Source organism: Trachypithecus francoisi, unplaced genomic scaffold (assembly GCF_009764315.1).
Source record: "Trachypithecus francoisi isolate TF-2019V2 unplaced genomic scaffold, Tfra_2.0 Lachesis_group1, whole genome shotgun sequence".
Lineage (NCBI taxonomy): Eukaryota > Metazoa > Chordata > Mammalia > Primates > Cercopithecidae > Trachypithecus > Trachypithecus francoisi.
The window spans coordinates 70,570,389-70,595,099 of record NW_022681454.1 but is presented as its reverse complement, the minus strand read 5'-3'; positions in this window follow the sequence as shown (position 1 = coordinate 70,595,099).

Below are 24,711 nucleotides of genomic sequence, written 5' to 3'. Positions count from 1 at the left end.
TGGTGACAAAATCTCTAAGCATTTGCTGATCTGTAAAGGATTTTCTTTCTCCTTCACTTATGAAAACTTAGTTTGGCTGCATATGAAATTCTGGGTTGAAAATTCTTTTCTTTAAGAATGTTGAATATTGGCCCCCACTCTCTTCTGGCTTGTAGAGTTTCTGCTGAGAGATCTGCTGTTAGTCTGATGGGCTTCCCTTTGTGGGTAACCCGACCTTTCTCTCTGGCTGCCCTTAAGATTCTTTCCTTCATTTCAACTTTGGTGAATCTGGCAATTCTGTGTCTTGGAGTTGCTCTTCTGGAGGAGTATCTTTGTGGCGTTCTCTGTATTTCCTGAATTTGAATGTTGGCCTGCCCTACTAGGTTGGGGAAGTTCTCCTGGATGATATCCTGAAGAGTGTTTTCCAATTTGGTTCCATTTTCCCCCTCACTTTCAGGTACCCCAATCAGATGTAGATTTGGTCTTTTTACATAATCCCATACTTCTTGCAGGCTTTGTTCATTTCTTTTTCTTCTTTTTTCTTTTGGTTTCTCTTCTCTCTTCATTTCATTCATTTGATCCTCAATCGCTGATACTCTTTCTTCCAGTTGATCGAGTCGGTTACTGAAGCTTGTGCATTTGTCACGTATTTCTCGTGTCATGGTTTTCATCTCTGTCATTTCGTTTATGACCTTCTCTGCATTAATTAGTGTAGGTGTCAATTCTTCCACTCTTTTTTCAAGATTTTTAGTTTCTTTGCGCTGGGTACGTAATTCCTCCTTTAGCTCTGAGAAGTTTGATGGACTGAAGCCTTCTTCTCTCATCTCGTCAAAGTCATTCTCTGACCAGCTTTGATCCGTTGCTGGCGATGGACTGCGCTCCTTTGCAGGGGGAGATGTGCTCTTATTTTTTGAATTTCCAGCTTTTCTGCCCTGCTTTTTCCCCATCTTTGTGGTTTTATCTATCTCTGGTCTTTGATGATGGTGACGTACTGATGGGCTTTTGGTATAGGTGTCCTTCCTGTTTGATAGTTTTCCTTCTAACAGTCAGGACCCTCTGCTGTAGGTCTGTTGGAGATTGCTTGAGGTCCACTCCAGACCCTGTTTGCCTGGGTATCAGCAGCAGAGGTTGCAGAAGATAGAATATTGCTGAACAGTGAGTGTACCTGTCTGATTCTTACTTTGGAAGCTTCCTATCAGGGGTGTACTCCACCGTGTGAGGTATGGGGTGTCAGACTGCCCCTAGTGGGGGATGTCTCCCAGTTAGGCTACTCAGGGGTCAGGGACACACTTGAGCAGGCAGTCTGTCCCTTCTCAGATCTCAACCTCCATGTTGGGAGATCCACTGCTATCTTCTAAGCTGTCAGACAGAGTCGTTTGCATCTGCAAAAGTTTCTGCTGCTTTTGTTGTTGTTAACTGTGCCCTGTCCCCAGAGGTGGAGTCTACAGAGACAGGCAGGTTTCCTTGAGCTGCTGTGAGCTCCACCCAGTTCGAGCTTCCCAGCGGCTTTGTTTACCTACTTAAGCCTCAGCAATGGCGGGCGCCCCTCCCCCAGCCTCGCTGCTGCCTTGCGGTTAGATCACAGACTGCTGTGTTAGCAATGAGGGAGGCTCCGTGGGCGTGGGACCCTTCCGGCCAGGTATGGGATATATTCTCCTGGTGTGCCCATTTGCTTAAAGCGCAGTATTGGGGTGGGAGTTACCCGATTTTCCAGGTGTTGTGTGTCTCAGTTCCCCTGGCTAGGAAAAGGGATTTCCTTCCCCCTTGCGCTTCCCAGGTGAGGCGATGCCTCGCCCTGCTTCAGCTCTCGCTGGTCGGGCTGCAGCAACTGACCAGCACTGGTTGTCTGGCACTCCCTAGTGAGATGACCCCAGTACCCCAGTTGAAAATGCAGAAATCACCGGTCTTCTGTGTCGCTCACGCTGGGAGTCGGAGACTGGAGCTGTTCCTATTCGGCCATCTTGCTCTGCCCCCTCTTAAGGGATATCTTATTCCTACTTCTTACTTTCCAATAAGTAAAATATTACCACAGGTGTTGAGGAAGTGGCGGTGGTGTTGGAGAAGGGAGATAGGGAACAATGAATCTCATGTTTCCTATCTTTGTAGTGAAAATGCTGCATTATCTTAACAAAACATTCTAGGAATAGAGAGAAATGATTCTTCATAGCAAAATTGTATCTCCTCTAGATGTCTTGATAGAAATTATTTAACTTCAGTCTTCCCTTCCCATGTCTACAAGCTTCCAAAGCTGTGGTAGTCTACTGTGTAACGGGAAGAATGACATCCTAATGTGTCTAGCAAGTGTCTAAGTGGAAATGCTATAAGAGTTCTGACTTGTTTGTGTCATTAGTTAAATGTTAATCTCATAAATTATTGTATGTTTATAAATGTCCTCTTAATATTATTCAAATAATGTCACAGAAAACTTCACAAAATATGGTATGGTGTACTCTATCATCTTATCGTTTTATAATTTAAACAAGACTTGTTGTCATTTTCTCATAAGTAAAAATGGAAGAAAGAAAAGCTCCAACCTCCAAGGCGATTTGCACAATAGTGTTTTATTCCTATAGGATATCACATTTACATGTAATATATCTCTACTGCATTGCATTCTTTTTAAAAATTTCAGTTTCCCATTGTGGTTAGAGAGGTTGTTTGTTGAAGCAAAATGTTCCATTGTTATTATTCTTAAAATATCTACCTCTACCTGAATATTTAAGAATGGGCTTGGCCATGTAGCCTGATATTTGGCAGAAGTGAGAAAGAAGAAAACAGAGAGAGAGAGAGAGAGACAGAGAGAGAGATAGAGAGATGACAACAGGACCAAAAGTAAAGTCTTAACTTGATTCATGAGTGGTAAGATATGAGAAGTTTGATGTTTTGAAAATTATTTTTTTAAGTGTACTTTCTTTTCTTAGAAAGTGAGTTGAAAGCAATTTCACCCACAATGAGCTATAGTGCTCTACAGTTACGTAGGTATATGTCACCATCAGAAGAAAGGACAAGACTTAGAAGAAACCTTTGCTGAAGGAAGATGGAGGAAAGAACCTGTGCTGTTTTTCCCCTCCTAAAATTGTGGGAAGGAGAATTGGGCAGAAAGAAGGAAACATCCATTGAGGCATTTTTGTCATAACACTTCTGCTCTGGGCAAAATTTCACTTTGCATTTGAAGATCTGTCACGAGACCAGCTCTTATAGTCTCTTGGCAGTTTCTGGGGCACCTATGCATCAATCAGACAGAGCACACATATAATGCCCCTAAGCATCTTTTGGATTCCATGCAGTGTGAACCGACTCAGAAATTCCTCTCTCCTCCAAGAAAGGATGAGGCACTTGCAGAGTCTGAGATGGGAGGTAGCCAAAGGGAGCCATAGAGAGGTGGAGATTAATCAGCTGTGGAGGTCTATAAGGAAAACCAATTTTGCTTGGGGGCAGGGGGGGAAGAAAGAAAGAAAATCAGAGCCAGAACTTCAGTTGTCTATATGAGTAAGAACTGAGTATTTGGCTAGAGTTGAAGGTACACATGGGAGTGTTGGGAGGTTAGGGAACCACTTGTCCTGATCCAGCTAAGATTCATCCCACTCGTTAGCCAACCTCAGACTTCAATATTTGATGCCAGTGTCACTCCCAGGTGACAAGAGATATTATCATAGAAATCAGAATAGCCAGAGGGTGGCAAAAAATCTCTTTCATGTAGACTTTATGTATGTTCTTCCAACATATGAAGCTACTTAAGCTTCTACTTTTAATATATACTACATATGCCATATGGTAAAAGAAGGAAACAAAATCTCTAAGATCAAACATTTGGTAAAGAAAAAAATGTAACTGAGTTATCCATAGTAACTTGATACTATTATTAGATCAGACTAAGTTTATAAGATTGAAATCTATCTATCTATTCATCTAATTATTTTTTGTACTACTCCTACCCAGTGCCTTGATGTGATAGTTAATATTGTGTCAACTTGATTGGATTGAAGGATGTGAAGTATTGTTCCTGGGTGTGTCTGTGAGGGTGTTGCCAAAGGGGTTGAAAGCAATTTCACCCACAATGAGCTATAGTGCTCTACAGTTACGTAGGTATATGTCACCATCAGAAGAAAGGACAAGACTTAGAAGAAACCTTTGCTGAAGGAAGATGGAGGAAAGAACCTGTGCTGTTTGCCCCCTCCTAAAATTGTGGGAAGGAGAATTGGGCAGAAAGAAGGAAACATCCATTGAGGCATTTTTGTCATAACACTTCTGCTCTGGGCAAAATTTCACTTTGCATTTGAAGATCTGTCACAAATGCAAATTTCACTTTGTATTTGAAGATTTGAGTCAGTGGACTGGGAGCAGCAGACCCACCCTCAATCTGGGCGGGCACCTTCTGATCAGCTGCCAGGATGGCTAGAATAAAACAAACAGAAGAAAGTGCAATGACGATACTGGCTGAGTCTTCCGGACTTCATCTTTCTTTTGTGCTGGATTCTTCCTGCTTTCAAACATCGGACTCCAGGTTCTTCAGCTTTTGGATTCTTGGACTTGTACCAGTGGTTTGCCAAGGGCTTTCGGGCCTTTAGTCACAGACTGAAGGCCGCACTCTCGGCTTCCCTACTTTTGAGGTTTTGGGACTCGGACTGCCTTCCTTGCTCTTCAGCTTGCAGCAGCTATTGTGGAACTTCACTTTATGATTGTGTGAGTCAATACTCCTTAATAAAACTCCCCTTTATGTATACATTCAACTTATTAGTTCTGTCTCTCTAGAGAATCCTGACTAGTACACTTATTATCAGCAAGAAAAGAAAATGAACAAATATTGTCTTTGATAATCCAAATGCTTCTTTGACAAATGTATTATAGTAAAGAGATTCATATTAATGGAGTGTTCCTAAACAACAACAACAAAAGAAATAACTTTATTTGTATTTTTGAAGACTTCTTCAAATTAACTTTAAAGTTACTGTATAAGGTTACTTAGAATTAAAATCCAGTTTCTGGTCTGGCATATAAGGAGCTTGAAGTCTCTACTCTGTTTTAACACGTAAAAAGCTGAATAAACTGAAAAATTAGCAACTCTTCTTAGATCCAGAAGAGAAATGAGATCACAGGGCAAACCACTTCCCCAAAGTTGAAGAGACAACCAGAAAAAATACAGAAACAAAAACTATAACACTCTGATTTTAAAAAATCAAAGAAGAACTAAAGAAATAGAGATAATTACATTTTTATGGGTAGAAAGATAATATTAAGAAGTCAGTTCTCCCAATTTCATCTGTAGATTCAATACAATTCCAATCAAAATCCCAGAAATATATATTGTGGATATCAACAAATTGATTCTAATGGGTCATTATATGGAGAAGCAAAACACCCAGAAGAGCCAACACAAAATCAAAGGAAAGAACAAAATTGGAGCACTAACACTACTCATTTTCAATACTTAGTACAAAGCTACAGTAGTCAAGATCGTGTGATATTGACAAAAGAATAGATAAGTACATTAATGAACAGAATAGAGAGCTCAGAAATAGACCCACATAAACATAGTCAACTCATCTTTGACAAAGGAGCAAAGGCAATACAATGGAACAAAATATCCTTTTCAATAAATGGTGCTGAAACAAGTGGACAGCCACATGCATACAGTAATCAAAATGGAGACCTTACACTCTTCATAAAGTTAACTCAGAATGCAACACAGATCTAAATGTAATATGTAAAACTATAAAACTCTTTGAAGATAACATAGTAGAAAATCTATGTAACCTTGTGTATAGTGATGACTTTTTAGATAAAACACCAAAGGCACAATTTATGAAATAACGAATTGATAAGCTGGAGTTCATCCAAATTGCAAATTTCTGTTTTGCAAAAGATATTGCCAAAAGAATGTAAAGATATGCCACAGACTGGGAGAAAATATTTGCAGGCATATCTGACAAAATAATGTTATCCAAAATATGCAAATAATTCTTAAAACTTAACAACAAGGAAGTAACCAGTTCAAAACCTAGGTCAAAGATCTTGGCAGACACTTCACCAAAGAAGAGATACAGATAACAAATAAGCATATGAAAAGGTGTTCATAAAATTTGTTGTCAGGTAAATGCAAATTAAAACAAAAATGAGATACCACTATGCATCTGTTAGAATGATCATAATCCAGAACACTGCGACACTAAATGTTGGAGAACATGTAGACCCACAGGAACTCTCATTCATTGCTTGTGGGAATGAAAAAATGGTATAGTCACTTTGGAACAGTTTAGTAGTTTCTCACAAAACTCAACATACTCTTCTCATACTTTCCAGTAATTGTGACCCTTGGTATCTACCCAAAGAAGCTGACATTTTATAGCCACACAAAAAACCTGCACAGGAATGTTTACAGCAGCTGTACTCATAATTATAAAAGCTTGTAAGGAACCAATATGTCCTTTAGTAGGTGAATAGATGAATAAATGGTGGTACATGTAGTCAGCAGAATGTTGTTCAGAACTAAAAAGAAATGATTTATCAAGCAATGAGAAGACATGGAGGAAACTTAAATGTATATTATTAAGCAAAATAAGCAAATCTGAAAGGGCTTTATAGTATATTATTTGAATTATATAAGACATTCGAGAAAAGGCCAAACTGTGGAGCCAGTAAAAGGATCCATTGTTGTCAGGGGTTGGGGCTAGTGATAGGAGATAAATAGGCAGAATCCAGAGGATTTTTATAGCAGTGTAAATACTGTGTGATACTACTCTGGTGAATACATGTCATTATATATTTATTCAAACACACAGAATGTACAAACCAACAGAGAACGTAAACTATGGGCTTTGGGTGATAATAATGTGTCAATATAGATTCATCAGCTGTAACATGTATAACTGGTGGGAGATGCTACTAATGGGGAAGGCTATAGCCTTCTGTGGGGACAGGTGGTATATAGGAAATATCTGTACCTTTCGATTTTTCTGTGAAACTACAATTGCTCTAAAAATAAATATAATAAAATAGAATTGGTTTGAAAGTGTATTTTAAGAAGAGGTAACTTAAAGAGATCAATTAAAATTCAATATAATCTGACAATTTAGCAACTCTTCATCTCTAATTCGTTTAATTTTTTTTGATATTTACGTTTATAAGATTTATGGTAGAATAGGGAGTTATATTTGCTGTGTACTTTTATGATTATCTATTATAATCACAAGTTGAAGTTATTCAGTCTTTTTATTCATCAGTCCACTTGCCTCTATTATCAAGGCACATAGCAGTATTTATTATTAAAAGATGCTTCCAAGAAGTATTCTTCCTGGATGTTTGAATGTAGTTGAGTAAGCTTGTCCATTTATTGGTATATTCAGCAGTTTAAGAGCCTGCAGTTTTGATTTTCTATCCCTCCTTGCTCGGGCAATTCCTTCCTGTACAACATGCTGCAGTATTTGTGATTCTTTGCTGAGCACCAGAGCAAAATGTTGCAATCCTGTTAATTTGAATATCTCCCTCACCTTACAACTCAAATCATTCATCTGATATTCTCAATTCAAATTGCCTTGGAAACTGGAATGGTGGTGTGCATATTTGACATCCACAGATACATGAATTAATGTATTTATCCAACAATTTAGTGTTTTCTTTATCAAGTTATTTGCTAGAGATGCTAATAGGGTAACTGTGAATTTTGTCCCTAAGCACCTGGTATAAGTCCCAACATGTATATAAGCCAAAGAGTAGTTCCCACAATAGCTGACAGGAGGATTCACCTACACGTAATGATGTGCTGGATGAATCTCATTCTTGCTTTAGGACGGCTAAGCATGCAATAGCCTGTGAGGATGAGGCAAAGAAAAGGTTAATTCTCAGAGGCTCATCTTTCTCTACACTAACTGATTAATAATGGAATTCATTAGAATTATTTAGCTTATGAATATATGAAATTTAAATTTTATATTTCTTTTATGTTATAATTTGAGAATGAAACTATAGGTGACACAAGGAGACCTATTCTACACAAATGTGCATTAAATTTAAATTTAGTCACCTCTATTTATCGACTTTTACTAAATGCAGATCAGTTTTTCAAATGCTCAAGAGAAGAGAGCAATGGAGAAAAAGGACAATGGAGAAAAAGGAGGAGAAAGGAAGAGAGACTAAAAAATGCTACCTGTATGTGCTACAATGAATTCTTAATAATTGTTATAAAGCCATATTATCAATGTAAATTGGATATAGCCCATGGATGAACTTGGTATGATTTTCAATTGTGTGAAGGTATTAGATTCACTGATAAAGTAAACATTTATTCAGCACCCACTGTGTTCCAAACCTATAAAAAATGTTGGAAATAAAAGTGAATGCAGCCAGGTACAGTGGCTCATGCCTGTAATCCCAGAACTTTTGGAGGCCGAGCTGGGCAGATCACTTGAAGTCAGGAGTTTAAGAACAGCCTGGCCAATATGGTGAAGCCCTGTCTCTACTGAAAATACAAAAATTAGCTGGGCATGGTGGCGGGTGCCTGTAATCCCAGCTACTCAGGAGACTGAGGCAGGAGAATCTCTTGAATCCAGGAGGCAGAGGTTGCAGTGAACCAATACTGCATCACTGCACTCCAGCCTGGGTGGCAGAGCCAGACTCTGTCTCAAAAAAAAAAAAAAAAAAGTGAATGAGACAAAGACACCAGCTTCAGTGAACTACAGGAGAAGAGAGAGCAGGGAGGAGACTCATAATAATGCTTGCTAAGTATAAGGTATTGTTCTTAGAGGTCTGTCTGAATTAACTCATTTGATTCTCACTCTTATAAAACATATATGTATCTGTTGGAAAGAAACTTTAGTCCAGCTTCACAGATGAGGAAACTCTGGCACTGAACACTGATATTAACTTGTCCAAGTTCATGTAGTTATTCTATTAACCAGGAAAGGTGAAGTCACGTGTGTATACCAAAGAAATCATAAGAACATAGAATAAAGGTCTATGTGTCTTTTCTTGCTCAAGTCGTAGTCTTATATGGCTTGGGAATTCCTCCTTCAAGAGGTCACTCAGAGATAAAGGTTGCTTCCACATTGTAGCTACAAAACTGTAACTAAAACATTGGAAATACCTAGTTTTCAAGGTCATCATGGAGGGTTAGGGAGGGTAAGGGGATTGATCATGGGAATTATGAACAGTCCTGAAAATGATGAACACTGCTTCCTTCATATCCATTGGCTACATCAGTCATGTGGTTCCAACTTAGTATAAAGCAGTCTGGGAAATGTGGTTCTTCTATGTGCTTTTAAGACAAAATGAACTGGTGAACTTCTGACGAATTTGTGTCACAGTTAATGAGTGGCACAGATAAGATTTGAACCTAGACAGTCTTACAGCGGTCAGTCACTCTCTTAACCATTAAGTGCTTCCTATAAAGAAATATTTACAATGTAATGTGGCAAATGAAGCTAACAGAAAAATGAACATTGGAGAGCTAAAGGAGAGCAATTTGTAGTCAATAAGTCCTATCAAAATCACATGTAACATAATAAAGTTTGGTATTTGTTCTTCTGAATAAACAAGGTGATATGTCAACACTGTACTCTGTTCTCATACTGTATTTCTTTGTCAAGAAAAATGTATTCTGTGGTTCAGTCTTATCGTGTAGTTTTATTATACTGTTATATATTTTACCTAAAAAAGGGATAAGCTCTGAGTGCTTTTCACTCGTGTTAAAACTAAAATAGAATTTACACATATAATATATGCATATATGCAAAACCAATGAAATTCAAATCGACATGAATTTAATATGACAGATAAAATTATTTTGTTGAAACTAAATTGTAATTCCCATTGTGATGCTGATTTTGATTGCTATCTTGCAATTCCTTTGATTTTGGCATGACTCATCTGCTGGTCGCCCTTGTTGGCTTCAACTTTCCTACCACAGTTTTCTATTTGAACAAGTGGGAAACATTTGTTTATGTAGCACTGTCTTGTATCATTTGGCCTTTACTTGGGTTGGTGCAAGATATAGTATTTACATGTTAAGTTGGACTGTGTCTTACATTAATTTGCCTTTGCCTTCTAAAGTGGAATTACCTGGAGGCAATTCGATCGTAAGTATAAATGCAAACTGTATAAATGGGGATTAAAGTATAAATGGGGATTAAAATTGTCTTAAGAGAATTCACACATGTAAAGGCTATCTTTTTAGTATGGAACCCATGGATTTCTAAAAATACTGGGAGACAATGCGTAAGACCTGCAACACAAACAAGGGGTAGGATTTTTAAAACTAGGGAAATAGCTTCATTTTTTGTTTTAAAGAAATAATAGATGTCTCTACAGAAGAGTAGGAGCTGGGTTCTATTATTTCGGCCATGTAGGCTATGTGTAATCTCAGCCAGCCTGGATTCAAGTCTTCATTTCCATGCCCTGGCAATTTATTGCAACTGATATGTAATCTTTGTACATTTTCCACATAAAATATTTTCTGTAATATTATGTAAAATGAAAAAAATGATTCTGTCAAGTAGGCATTGTTACATTTATAAGTTACAAGCAATGCTAAAATGAGAAATTTAGATGGACACCTGAAATCATGGAAATCTTAAGTTTAATAAAAGTCATTTTTTTGTGTGTATGTGATGGAGTTTTCCTCTTGTTGCCCAGGCTGGAGTGCAATGGCACAATCTCGGCTCACAGCAACTCCGCCTCCTGGGTTCAAGCAATTCTCCTGCCTCAGCCTCCCGAGTAGCTGGGATTACAGGCATATGCCACTGCGTCTGGCTAATTTTCTATTTTCAGTAGAGACGAGGTTTCTCCATGTTGGTCAGGCTGGTCTCGAATTCCCATCCTTAGGTGATCTGCCTGCCTCAGTCTCCCAAAATTCTGGGATTTCAGGCATGAGCCATCACACGTGGCCTAAAGTAATGGGTCTTGTATTTGTAGAGATTCAAATTTTTTGACAGCAAAGTGATATATTACTCAATGAAACAATAATTCAAACCCAGATAAAAATTAAAAACAAACATTTTTACTTTACTCTTTTCTTTCCCCAGGTTGTCCTACTTTTCCACTTTTTTTAAATACTTCTCCCCCTTCCTTTTCTGTTTCACTCCTCTCCTCTCTCTTCATTTAGTTTATCATTAAACGAGGATTATGAAATAGATACTATTTGTCAGGTATTATGCTAAACACAGAATATTTACCGATGCACAAGAAGCAGTCTTGAATTTCAAGGAGATTTCGGTGTAGTAGGAAATAGAGACACAATTAATAAAGTATTTAGGTGATAGGCTGAGTGGTTAACACCTAGGAAAGGAAGGTACAGTTGAACAGAAGTGGAGGGGCCAAAAATTTGTCAAGGGAAGTTTTGAGGTTAGGTGAGGGTCAAGAGGGACTTCTAAGAGTAATCTTCTAGACTGAATCTTTAAGGACACATAGGCTACTCAGGTGGTCATTTAGACCTGGGGTAGAATGCATTACAGGACCCATGACGTATTTAAAAACTCTCTGCACACATGGGGAGGGATTATCCCTGAAACGGATACCTGATCATTTCTATTGAGCCTATTATTAATGGTAGTACATTTTCATGTCAATTAGAAACACCTGAAGTGTTAAATAAACAGGGTGGTATCTAGACCCTTTCCCCAAATAAACTAATTAGATCTGTAGCAGGACTGAGTAATCAGTGTTAAAACCTTATTGTTTAAGCAGGTGATCCAGAGTCTGTAGGTTTATAAATTCCACCACATTTGCCTTGCAAATATAATGATAGATTGCAATTGTGTTTGGGTATAGGGGTTAATTTTCTTTTTAAATAAAAAAGTAAGAAGAATTGTTGAAAGTACGGTGGATAGAGGTGGCGGAAGCACATTTATGAAGATATAACCAGAAAAGAGAATCTCTAAGAGTATTAGAAGTAAGGCGCTTCCGGTGAAACCCCGTCTCTACTAAAAAATACAAAAAACTAGCTGAGCGAGTTGGCAGGCGCCTGTAGTCCCAGCTACTCGGAAGGCTGAGGCAGGAGAATGGCGTACACCCGGAAGGCAGAGCTTGCAGTGAGCTGAGAGCCGGCCACTGCACTCCAGCCTGGGTGACAGAGCGAGACTCCGTCTCAAAAAAAAAAAAAAAAAAAAAAAAAAAAAAAGAAGTAAGGTGCTTCCTGAAGTGAAATGGGTAGTAAAATATTATGAAAGCTGCAATAGTAAAATAAAAATCTCTTTTGCTTCACAAAAGCTTTAGTAAAGTTGGCTGCATAAACATGGTTAGGTGTATGTAACTTATTTTTTTAAGACATTAAGAAAGATGTTTTATCAGTCATGTGCTAGAGCCAAGCTGTACCAGCATGCAAGATACAATTTCTAAAATTACAGGGATTTTGTGAGGTAGCTGCTAAACATAACCATCATTAAAAATTAACATATAAACTTACATATACAAATTAACATGTGAACTTACAAGCAAATGTATTAATAACAGTTAAAACATACTGAAAACATATCACTACCTAATTATTTTACTACAATGTACATGCATATACATATGTATATATATTTATATCTGAGTAATCTGAGTATGAGTACACTCAGACACAATAGATATTAATAACCTAAAAAGCAAAGATATGCATGCAGTGGTATACTACTGCATGTCTCTTCTCAAGTCTTCATACAGAGACCTCTCGTTGCTATCTTGAAATTGTCATGATGGGAGAATTTGCAACATGAAAATTATCAAGCATTGTAGAGAAAGACTCAATATTTTTCTTGTTTTCTTTTGAAAGCTGGTTCTTACTCACTGTTTTAGTGGACTAGTTTTTTGTCTTTCTTCCCTTCCCACCCTTCCTTTTCCTTTTGCCTTCCTTCTTCCCTCCCTTTCTTCCTCTGTCCTTCCATTCTTTCTTTTTTTCCATTTAATCCATCTGGTATTTATTTTCCTTTCATAGGGCTGTGGCTTTGGAGAAACATCTACTTGTATTAACAACCTGTCTACTTTGTATGACATGATTCAGTGGAATATATAGAATTTAGAGTAAATCAATCTAAACACATTCTATTCTCAGCCACAGCTGATTCTGAGAAATGCACTTGAATCAAGTCAGGCTAGTCACAGATAAAATTTTACACTTGATCTTAGCCAAAAGACTGAGAAACTATAGATAAAATTTTAGTAGTAGCCCCAAGATTTTTGTTTGAAAGGCACAGGAAGCAGTCTATTACTTTTCCTTTGGACATTCATCACCAGGATAATAGCCTGTGGATTCCTGGCAGTAACATAGTGGCTAGGAGGGAAGATGACTTGAGGGTGAAGTCAGGACCGAAAAAGAACTAAGCATACAAGATAATAAAGTGGACGCTGGTCGTATCATCTGAGCCCTAGATTAAGCTATATCTGGATTATTCATTTCCTTGAGCGAACACATTACTTTTCTTCATTAAGTATGTTTGGGGGTCTTTCCCACATTAGCTATATAAAACCTTCCAATTATAGCAGATTAAACCTTGTATCTTGTATAAAATAGTGCAAAACAGAGATCATTCCTATGGGCTGGTGACATAATCCATGAACTGGAGAAGCAAGAGTCCAGGCAGAACCTGTGGAGGCAGCAAAGACTCACCAAGAAAAGAGAAACTGAGCTCTCAGACTTTGCTACTGGTTATGGTTACATTATTCACTATGTTTAACTTTACTATCTATTAGTATTTGATCTTTAAATAGTAATTACTTTTATTCTATTCTTATGCAGTTTTACAATCTGCATTTCTTGGTTTTATATATTTTACCTGAAGAATTAGTTAAAATAAATATTTCATGAGATCAAAGACTGTATTTTTGTTTTGTTTTTAACCTCACATCACCCCATCCTTTGAAATATTGTGTGCTTGATAAATGTCGTTAATTGACTAGCTACATTTTATTACATCTTAGGGAGAGATCTTAGTATCAAAAATTTTCTGTATTTCCATTATTTATTATATGACTCTTGAAAATTATATATATCCTAACGTGCTTTTGTGAAATAAAGGATAATAAATTGGGCAATTAGATCAATAATCTCTATCTGCAATAACTTATAAATAAGAAGATTAGAGAAAGTGATAGAAGATGAATTTTCTTGTTAAGAAGTTCATGCATTAAGTAGAACTTAAAATAGTTTGATCTTAGGGTGATCATACATTCTATTTGCCTCTTATGTTGGCAAATTATTAATAGCACCCTTTTTAATTCTCAACAATGTCCCAGTTTGCATGATAAATTACATTGCCCAGTAGTTATTAAAATATTTCTCAAACCTGGATATCATCTGAATTACCAGGAGACAGATTTTTTAAAAATGTAAAGTATTTCCCACATGTAAAAGAAAGAAAATAATAGAAGCCTGTATGCCCACAATCAAAATTGGACAAATGTTAACATTTTGCCATTTTCTTTAACTCTCTTCTTGTAAAAGCAAGACAGTATTACAATTAGTATTAATAAATCTACTATCCCAATCTTGTCATCTTCCCTTTCTTCCCAGAGGTAATCATTACGATGTCAGTAAATGATTCTGCCTATGCATTCATTTATATTTTGATTATGTGTTTATTAAAAACTTAGATGCAGTAATCTGCATAGTTTAATACTGTTTATATAAAAGTTACTAAAACAAAAGCAGCAATATATATTTTTATGAAAGCATTTAAAAAATTTGAATTACTGAACGTCTCTCCTATGCATCAGCTCAGAATGTTTTGGATTTGGAACCAGGAATATATATTGTGTCCCAGATGATTTTGATATGTAGAAAGCTTTGGGAAATTTGATTATTGTCAGATCCCAAACTAATTTACAATGTTTAATTAGATTTATAATATCTAGTTTGATGGGCTAGAGATTCAATATTGAATATAGGCAATAAACATCCCAGGATGAAATCTGATAAACTAAACAGATCAACTTTTCAGTGATCTTTAAAATACAGCCTGTTATGTTTTCCTCTTATAATATTAGTATATTAGTTTCTCATGGGTTTTCAAGGGTGAGAACTATAGAATTTCCACCCATTATATCAATTCTCAAATTGAAGTAGGCCAATTAAGCTGTGAAGCGGGACAATTAAACTGTATGGTCATGGGCATAAGGCAATATACTAAAAATTACATATAGGAAATACTTATGTGAATATTCTTAGAGTATTATACATTTGACTTCCTTAATCATTGAATGTTTTGTCTCTTTTTAACTAAAACCAACTGACCTGGTATGCTTTGATTATATGAGTGTTTATGCAATTGTCCTTGAGTCCTAAAGCAAATTGTGATTCATTTCATACAATAGTACTAATGATAGAAAACAACTTAGAAAATAAACTTTGAGACTTCTGGAAAGTTTCAAGTGATATATCCTAAATATTTACATGTATATTTACATGAGACTTCATTGACAGATTCTCACCACCAAACTTCGTCAATCAAGCATCATTTGGAGTGAATTGGAAAGATAGGGACACATTCTCAAAATATCTTCAAAAGATTTAATGATTTCACTCTATGTTTCTAAAAGTTACGGTGACTTTGGCACCTCATCATTTTACTTGTCTTTTGGCGTCTCAAGATAATAGAAAGGGAATAATGAAAAGGATAGGATAATTTGGGAAGAAATTGTGGTTTGCAACTGAGCTATCAAATAAATCACCCTGTAAAGGAGACAACAATAGAGAAGATTTTGGCTCTAGCCATTGGATAAAGATAAGCATTCAAAATGAGACAATGAAGGCTAGGGTAGATAATAGCTTATCCAGCAGAGCGATGTTTCCAATTAATGTTAATAGAAGCATATAGAATTTCACAATACTGCTGCTAGCCATTCTTAGAATTTTGTTAACATCTGTATGCCTATCCTTTATTCAACACCTCAAATAAAAAAGTGGGGAAAAATTGAATCAATGCTTCTTTATCGAAGGTAAAGGAGATTTTAATGGAGAATCACATTTTTTAAAAGTGCTTTAGAAAAAAGTAAGACGTTTTCACATTGCTCTTTATTACACAGATAATTCTTACATATGTTTTGACTCCATTAGTCTGCTAATTAAATATCACAAGTGTCTGAATCTGTGGGAAACATTGGGCATCTAGAAGTGACAAGGCAAATACAGTTACTGCAAATTATGGTACTCCGTGGTAAAGGCAATGTAGGGAGATTAAAGGTGCTATGAGAACATGTATGAAAATTACTTAACGCAGGCTTAATGGTTAAGAAATGCCTTCCAGTGAGGGAGAACTAAATCAAGAACAGAAAGAAAGGTGGGGGTTAAGCTAAAAGGGTAGGGGCTGGGGGTTCAAGTTTCTGATAAAATTAACGGCATGTGCAAAAACCTGTAATAAGGATAATATGCTTAAATCATTAAAAGAAGTTAGCTTTGACAGAATCCTAAGAGGAACAGGGAATGAGTGATGAGAAACACAGCTGACAAATGATGCAATGATATTTGAATTTGATTATAGGAACTGTAGATAGTTACTGAAGGCTAGATGTGATCATCCTTGGGTTTTAGAGAATTTGCTTTAGTTCATTGTGGAAAATGGATTAGAGGAACTCACAAACAGACGCAGGGAGAGCTTTTGGTAGTCCACGTGACTCTAGAAAAGGGCAGAGGCCAATAAGAGAAATAGGTGGATTTGATAGATTTTGGGGGTGGTACTGACAGAACTTGGTGAGTAATTGAATGGAGTTGATGATTAGGGAATAAGAAGAAATAAGAGTAACATCCAAGGTGAATTTTGCTGTTGGTAAGTGGGACTAGTGTATTGTAGTGCCCTTGAATGAGGTGGGAATTACTGGGACACAGATACGGAAGAAGATAAAAGTTGTGTATAAGGAACATGTTTATAATAGGATTTAGGCAGTTAGTTGTATGTAATCATCTGATGTTCATGGGATTTCCTTGGGCCAAGTTTATGTTTTTGAGAGTCATTAAAGTTTAGATATTAATTGGAATCATAGGGATGAATGAGGTGTCTTATTGTATAGAAAGAAAAGAGTTGAGGGCATGGCATAGGATTTTCTGGAGGAAAAAGCACTGAACAGAAAAGCATACTTCAAAAAAGGAAAAGCCAGGGATGTGGAATGAAAAGGAAATGGAAAATTCAGGGAGAATTAGGATAAGTGTGGAAGTTTGCTTGATATGAGATGGGTCTTTCATAGACTGCAACAGATAAGAGGGCAGGGTTAGTTATACATGGGAGAAGAGCAGAGTTGCTTCACTAAATCATTTTATATCTAAGACAGTAAGAGAGAACAGGAAGCATGTTGAGATTACCTGACTTCAGATTATAAAAGGAGTAATTTCAGTTGTTATCTGGTAGGTATGTTTGCTGTTCTGATCTCCCACAGATACTATATTTTCAGAAACTATATAAAATTTTGATAAACACTAGATCTGGAATTCTGATATAACACAATCAATTTCATGTCTCCATTGAGGTGGTTTCAACATTTAATAGTCAAAGTCTATAGATTTTTTGTCTTTTTAAAATGACAGAACACGATAGCAAAGCAGTGAAGTATCAGATTTCAGAGATTTGGTCAGTCCTATCAATGTATAAATATAATGGGTTGGATGTTTTTATTAGAAGTATTACCACTAAGACTTTTATATTTTTCTTCTTATCTGTCTGTAATGATGCAAAGCAAGAATTGGGATTTTTGCTCTCTAAGCATTCTTGCTAAAATTTTGTAAAATGTGTGAATTTTAAAATTATCATTCTTCAGTGTCACATATTTTTTACAATCTAATAATAATCATCACCCAAGAATCCTTTTTTTGTTGTTGTTTTGCCGTTTTTGAGAATCTGAGGAGGAATAACACTGCTAGAAAATATATTGGGTCTTAAATTTTCCAATGGAAGCCCTAGGTCTTAAAATATATTATGCTTGAAGATGAGATCTGCTTCAACATATAAAAAAGCAATGTTCTCAAATACTTTTAAAATCAGAGTTCACACTTTGATCATACATTTCCACTTTATCTTTTGAAATGTTCAATGTAACTGACAAAGACTGCCGCATCACAGCCTAAAATCAGAGGACTTACTATTTCTATAATCTAAGAATTAGGTATGGAGTTTTCATTTCTTATAAGTGCATAATAGGGGGATAACACGTGCATTTTCAGTTTAGTTGGCACAGCAGCAAGTAGTAGAACTGGCCTGTGAAAGTAATGATATTCTGACAAATATTTTCACTTAAAATTAACATTTTGTTTTGCTCTTTAGAATAGACTGTACTTTTAGTTCTTTCAATATATTAAAATTTAAAAATTCTCTACTGCTCCTTGCAAGAAGCATGAATGGATTATATAAAAGAGTATCTACTCATATTTAGAGACACAAAAACTATTGTACTTTTTTTCTTGATATATAAATTAGGACAGACGCCCACTCTAGCTAAGCAAAGCAAAAATTAAACTGCAAATTTTCAATGGCCTATTTTTTTCTTATGTAAAGTTTGATAAAAATCAGGCAGCCTTTTTTGACCTTAGGCTATAACATGTAGAACATGGTACTTAGGAATGCTGCAATAAGAAGAGGAACACTGGTGGTGAACTGTGTTGGCCAGAACAGGTTGAATAGCTGGAACCCAACTATGGAAAAGGCTAAGAAAAGCAGAACACACAAAATACTGAGTACTAATTGCTTCTGCCACACTACGCACTTTATAAAACTGGAAGGTTAGTGAAAAAACCCAGATTTGAGAAAGCCTACAACCAGGAAGATCTGGAGAAAGAAGGCTCCTAGGGAAAGAACTAAGTCTTGGAGACTTTCTGTGCTCATCTTCTACTCTTCCTTGTTTAGATACTTTGCTTATGTGGTTTGTTGCAGTTTTTCAGTTGTGTTTTTCTAATTAATTTGTAGAAGCTCTTTATATATTCTGGATGTAAGCCCTTCAAAAATTATGTTTTGCTTTGCAAATATTGTCTTCCATCCAACAGATGTCTCTTCACTCTGTTGATTGTTTCCTTTGCTGTGCAGTTTTTCAGGCTGATGCAATCCCATTTGTGTACATATGCTTTTGTTTTCCTGTTTTGGAGACAATATTCATAAATTCTTTGGAAGGCGTACGTTAAGAAGGTTTCTTCCTATGTTTTCTTCTAGAAATTCTAGTGTTTCAGGTCCTAGATTTAACTTTATTATTCATTTTGAGTTGATTTTTGTATATGGGGTGAGATAAAGATCCAATTTTATACTTTTCATGTGGATATCTAGTCTTCCCAATTCCATGTGTTGAAGATGCTGTCCTTTCTCCATTGTGTGCAAGGGGCTATTATTCAAAATATTTAAGAAACTCAAGCAACTCAATAGCAAGAAAACAAATAACCTAATAAATAAATGAGCAATGAGTCTGAATAGACATTTTTCAAAAGCAAGCATATAAATGGCCAATAGATATATGAAAAAAATGCTCAACATCACTAATCATCAGGGAAATACAAATACAAATCATGAGATATCACCTTACACTTGTTAGGATGGGCAAAAGGACAAGAGATAATCAGTGTTGGTGAGGATGTACGAAAAAGGGAACTCGTGCACTTTGGCGGGAATATAAATTACTACAGTCATTATGAAAAATGGTATAGAGATTCCTCAAATAATTAAAAATAGAACTACTGTATGATCCAGCAATCTCACTTATGGGCATATATCCAAAGCAAATTAAGCCAGTGTATCAAAGAGATATCTGCACTCTCATATCCATTACAGCATTATGTAATAACCAAGATATAGATGCAACCTAAGGACAGATAAATAAAGAAAATTTTATGTGTATACTCAATGGAATCTTATTTGGCATTAAAAAAAGAAAAAAAAAAAACCTGTCATTTGTGACAACATGAATGAACCTGAGGACATGATGCAAGTGAAATAAGCCAGACACAGAAAGACAAATACTGTATGGTCTCACTTATATGTGGAATCTAAAAATGTTGTACTCATCAAAGTAGAGAGTAGAATGGTGGTTAACAGGGACTGAGGGTGAGGAATGGAGAGCTGTTGGTCCAAGGGAACAAACTTTCAGTTAGAAGGAATAAGTTTATAATAAAACAATTAATAACATATAGTTCATAATAATACATTGTATATTGGAGACTGTATTAGTCCTGCTGCTGATAAGGACAAGACTGGGCAATTTACAAAGGAAAGAGATTTAATTGGACTTAAGAGTTCCACGTGGCTGGGGAAACCTCACAATCATGGCAGAAGGCAAGGAGGAGCAAGTCACATCTTATGTGGATGGCAGCAGGCAAACAGAGAGCTTGTGCAAAAAAAACTCCTATTTTTAAAACCACCAGATCTCGTGAGAACCATTCACTACTGTGAGAACAGCATGGGAAAGACTCCCCACCCCATGGTTCAGTCATCTCCCACCAGGTCCCTGCCACAACAAGTGGGAATTATGATAGCTACAAGATAATATTTGAATGGGGACACAGAGCCAAATCATATCAGAGGCCACACAGTTAATACTAATAAATTGTGTATTTGAAAATATCTAACAAAATAGATTTTAAATGTCACCACAAAAAGATAAGTATGTAAGGTGATGAATATGTTACTTTTATTTAATTGTTCCACATTGTGTACATATATCAAAACATCATATCATACCACAGAAATGATATATTTTTTGTCAGTGAAAAATAAACAAGTAGCTTTTAAAATTAAAAAGAAAATGTTGCACATATACATGTGTACCCTATGATTTGATATTACATTAACTCAATTATTTATTTGAAGAACTGACATTCTAAATTATAATGTAGAGAAATGTACCCTTCCCCCATGCTTATAGATGTGTTTTCTGTAACTTGTTTAGAAGTTTTTTTTCTCTCTCTCTCTCAAACACACACACACACACACACACACACACACACACACACACACACACAGAAATTCTGTTGGGATTATTGAGAAAAATTGAATCTTCAGAACTTAAATTGAAATGGACATCTTTAAAAAATTAAATCTACCAACACATGGGCATAGTATATGCCACTCTTTTAGAGTTTTTAAAATTTCTGTCAATAAAGTTTAACAGTTTTTCAGTAAAGGTCTCATACATCTTATGCTACATATGTTTAAAGATACTTGGCATATTAGATCATTTCAATCTTTAAAAATATTTTCATAACTACTTTTTGCTGTTATACAGAAACACAATTGATTTTATATTCTGTTAAATTTCCTAAAACATCTTAATAATACTAATGTTTTATCTGAATCTGTTTTAGATTTTCAATACACACAATCATTTTATTTGTGAACAGTGAAATTCACTTTTTCTCCTTTTTCTAGCTCAGTAACTTTATTTTTTTTTCTATTTTTTTTTTTACTGCTTAGGAACTTAAAAACTAAGTTAAATAGAAGTGGCAGTAAAGATTACAGTTTTCCTGATCTCAAAAGAAACAGTAATTTTTAAAATCATAGTATGTTATATTTTCTCTAGAGTTTTATTTTTATGGAGATATACCAGATTAAGAAAAGCTTCTTCTACTCTAATTTGCTAAGATTTGGATTTCATCAAATATTTCTGCATGTATTGAGATAATCACACCAATTTTTTTAAACTGTTAATGAAGGAAAATGCAGTATTGAAGCAACCGCATATTCCTGAAATAGACCTGAACTTGGCTGTCATGTATTATCATTATATATATATATATATATATATATATATGTATATGTATATGTATATATACATTTTAAATTTGCAAATATTTTGTTTAGAATTTTTGCATTGGGACTAAGGTTGGCCTTTACTGTTTTTTTTTTCTTTTACTTTTCTCATCCCTATTTTATTTTTATTCAAGCTTCAGAAAATGCATGAAATGATTTTTGTTCTATTTATTTTTCTCAGATGTTTAGTTAAATATATCAGAGACATATTCTCCATAGAAGGTTTTCAATTACAGATCCATTGTCTTCAGTAAATAACATTTCAGGTTTTCTATATCTGTTAGTTTTGGTAAGTTATAATTTTCTAGGAATGTGCTTGGTATATATGCACTTTGAAATAAATTTAGTTATAATGTTGATTATAATTTCCTTATTGGCTTTTTAATGACTAAAAGATCTATACTGATGGCTTTTCCAAGCCCAGTGCTGGGTGCTTTAATGGTCACTCTTTCTCTTGTCTGTCAGCCTCAGAAGGAGTTTGTCAATTTACATTTGATTTTTTTCCTTGTTTTTCAAATGAGTTACTTTGGCTTTGAGGACTTAAGATATATTTGTTTTTAATTGTATTATTTTCTCAATAATACTATTAATAGCTATTAATATTATTACTTTTCTGTTGGTTTTCTATCTTCTTTTTTCTAATTTTATGAAATGGATGTTTAACTCACTATTTCTCAGTCTTTCTAAATATACAGGTAAAGTTGTGAGTTTTAGGCACTACTTTTGATATGTGCTGCTTTCACTTTCCATAATCTTCAAACATTTAGGAATTGTCTAGTTATTTTTTTGTTACTGATTGTTAACATAAATTCATCATGCTCAGAAAAGAAAGAGCGTATTTTAACACTTTAAAATTTTTTAGAATTGACTTTATAGCCCAGTATACAGTCAGTTTTAGAAAATGGTTTTATGTGTGCTTGCAAGGCAGCTATATTCTGCAATTGTGTATTATCACGTTCAAATATTCAGTTTTTCCCCAGTTCCTTTGTGACTTACTAGAGAGGAATATTAAGAGCTTCCACTCTAATTATGCATTTTTCCAATTATCATTTTATCTGTTAATATTTTCTTTTTTAATATTCAAGGCCAATTGTTAGATATTAAAAAATTGAAGTGTTTATCTAGTCTTGGTGAATTAAACTATTATTATTAAGTCACCCGCTTCATTTCTAATGTTTTTGACTTAATGTTGACTTTTACTTATATTAATATATCTAGTTCAACTTTCTATTACTTTTTGTACAAAAACTGTTTTCCTAGTATTTAATTTAAATATCTATATATTTGTGTTTATATTTTTAATATTTAAATATTTCCTCTGTAAACATGTTATAAAATTTAATGCAATCTGACAATACAAATACTAGAACATTAATTTCTTATATTAAATATAATTCGTTATACTAGACTTTATAGTTTGGCTTTACAATATGTTTCTCTTTGTTCTGCCTGTTCTGTTTCTTATCTCTAGTCTTCTTCTGTTTTGAAATTATTGTATTTTTTCTCTGGCTAGGTTATTTTGAAGTTAAACAATCTAATTCTCTTTAGTTGTTAAGATATTACCACACACTTTTCTGACTTAAGCTAGTCAATTATTTTACCCTCCTCCCAGATAACATAAGGACTTTAGAACACATTAACTTCCATTAAACCATTTCAAACATGATTGCAGTCTATTTTCTCTGTGTTTTTCTGCCTGAATAACTGTCTTTGGTATTTTGTGATATTTGGGGCTGTAATGGTAAATTTGCCAATTTTAAAAAAAATTCAAAATGTCTTCATTTTACCTTCATCCTTGAAAAGTATCTTCTCCAGATATAGTTCAGGTTGCAATTATTTTCTTTCAGTTCTTTGAAGATATCATTTTATTACCTTTAGCTTCCATCCTTGCTCTTGATACGTTAGCTAAATGTAACTGCTCTTTTTTGAAACTAATCTTTTTTCTTAATGCTATAGTCCGAATATTTCCACCGGTTTAAAATTCTTATGCTGAAGTCTGATCTCTAATGTGATTGTATTAAGACGTACGGCCTTTAGGAGGTTATGCGGTTATGAATAACCCTCAGAAACGGAATTAGCGTCCTTATAAAAGAGGCCCAAGAGAGATCGTTTGCCTCTTCCATAATGTTAAGTTATAGTGAGAAGTCACTATCTACGAGTGTGGAAATGGGCCCTCATCAGGCACTGAAATTGCCCGTGCTTTAATCTGGGACTTCCCAAACTTAAGAACTATGAGAAATACTTTTTTGTTGTTCATAATCTATCCAGTTTATTGAATTTTGTTACAGCAGCCTGAATTGGCTAAAATATTTTAATTGCTTTTTAACATTTTTGTCTTTGCCTTTTCTTTTTCTGTACTTTTATTGTGATATGATAGATGTAGATTTCATTTACTTACTTGAGAAACAATACTTTTCACCCATAATCTCATAAAATATTTCATTACCACATTTAGGATTCCAAGATTATGCTTACCATAAATTCTCTCCTTATCCTGTACATTTCTCTCCTGTATTTTCTAATTTTTTTTGTCTCTGTTCTTCTTTGTAGTTAATTTCTTCATTTTCCCCCTAAATTTCCTGCGTTTTCTTGTTTCTTGTTTCACTCTTTTGATAGCAGTATTTATTAATTCTAGAAATTCTATTTGATTCTTTTTTCTAAGCTATCCAATCCCTCCGTATAATTTTAAATCCCCTGCTTAAATTTTCAAGCCTGAGATTCATTTTTTATTTCTAAATTTAAAAAGCATAGCTGTTTTATTTTCTAATTGTAGGTAACTCCAGTATCTATATTCCTGTGTCTCTATGTCTATATCTTTTCACCTCCATCCTTCTGCTTATTTGAAAAATTACTCGCTGTAATTTTTTAATGATAGGATATTATTGTCTTCCTTCAGAGGTTATGCTTGACACATGGGAACACTAGCAATTCAGTTATTCCTTAATTTAATTAATTAATTAATTAATTAATTTTGAGACATAGTTTTGCTCTTGTTGCTCAGCTGGAGTGCAATAGCACGATCTTGGCTCACTGCAACCTCCGCCTCCCGGGT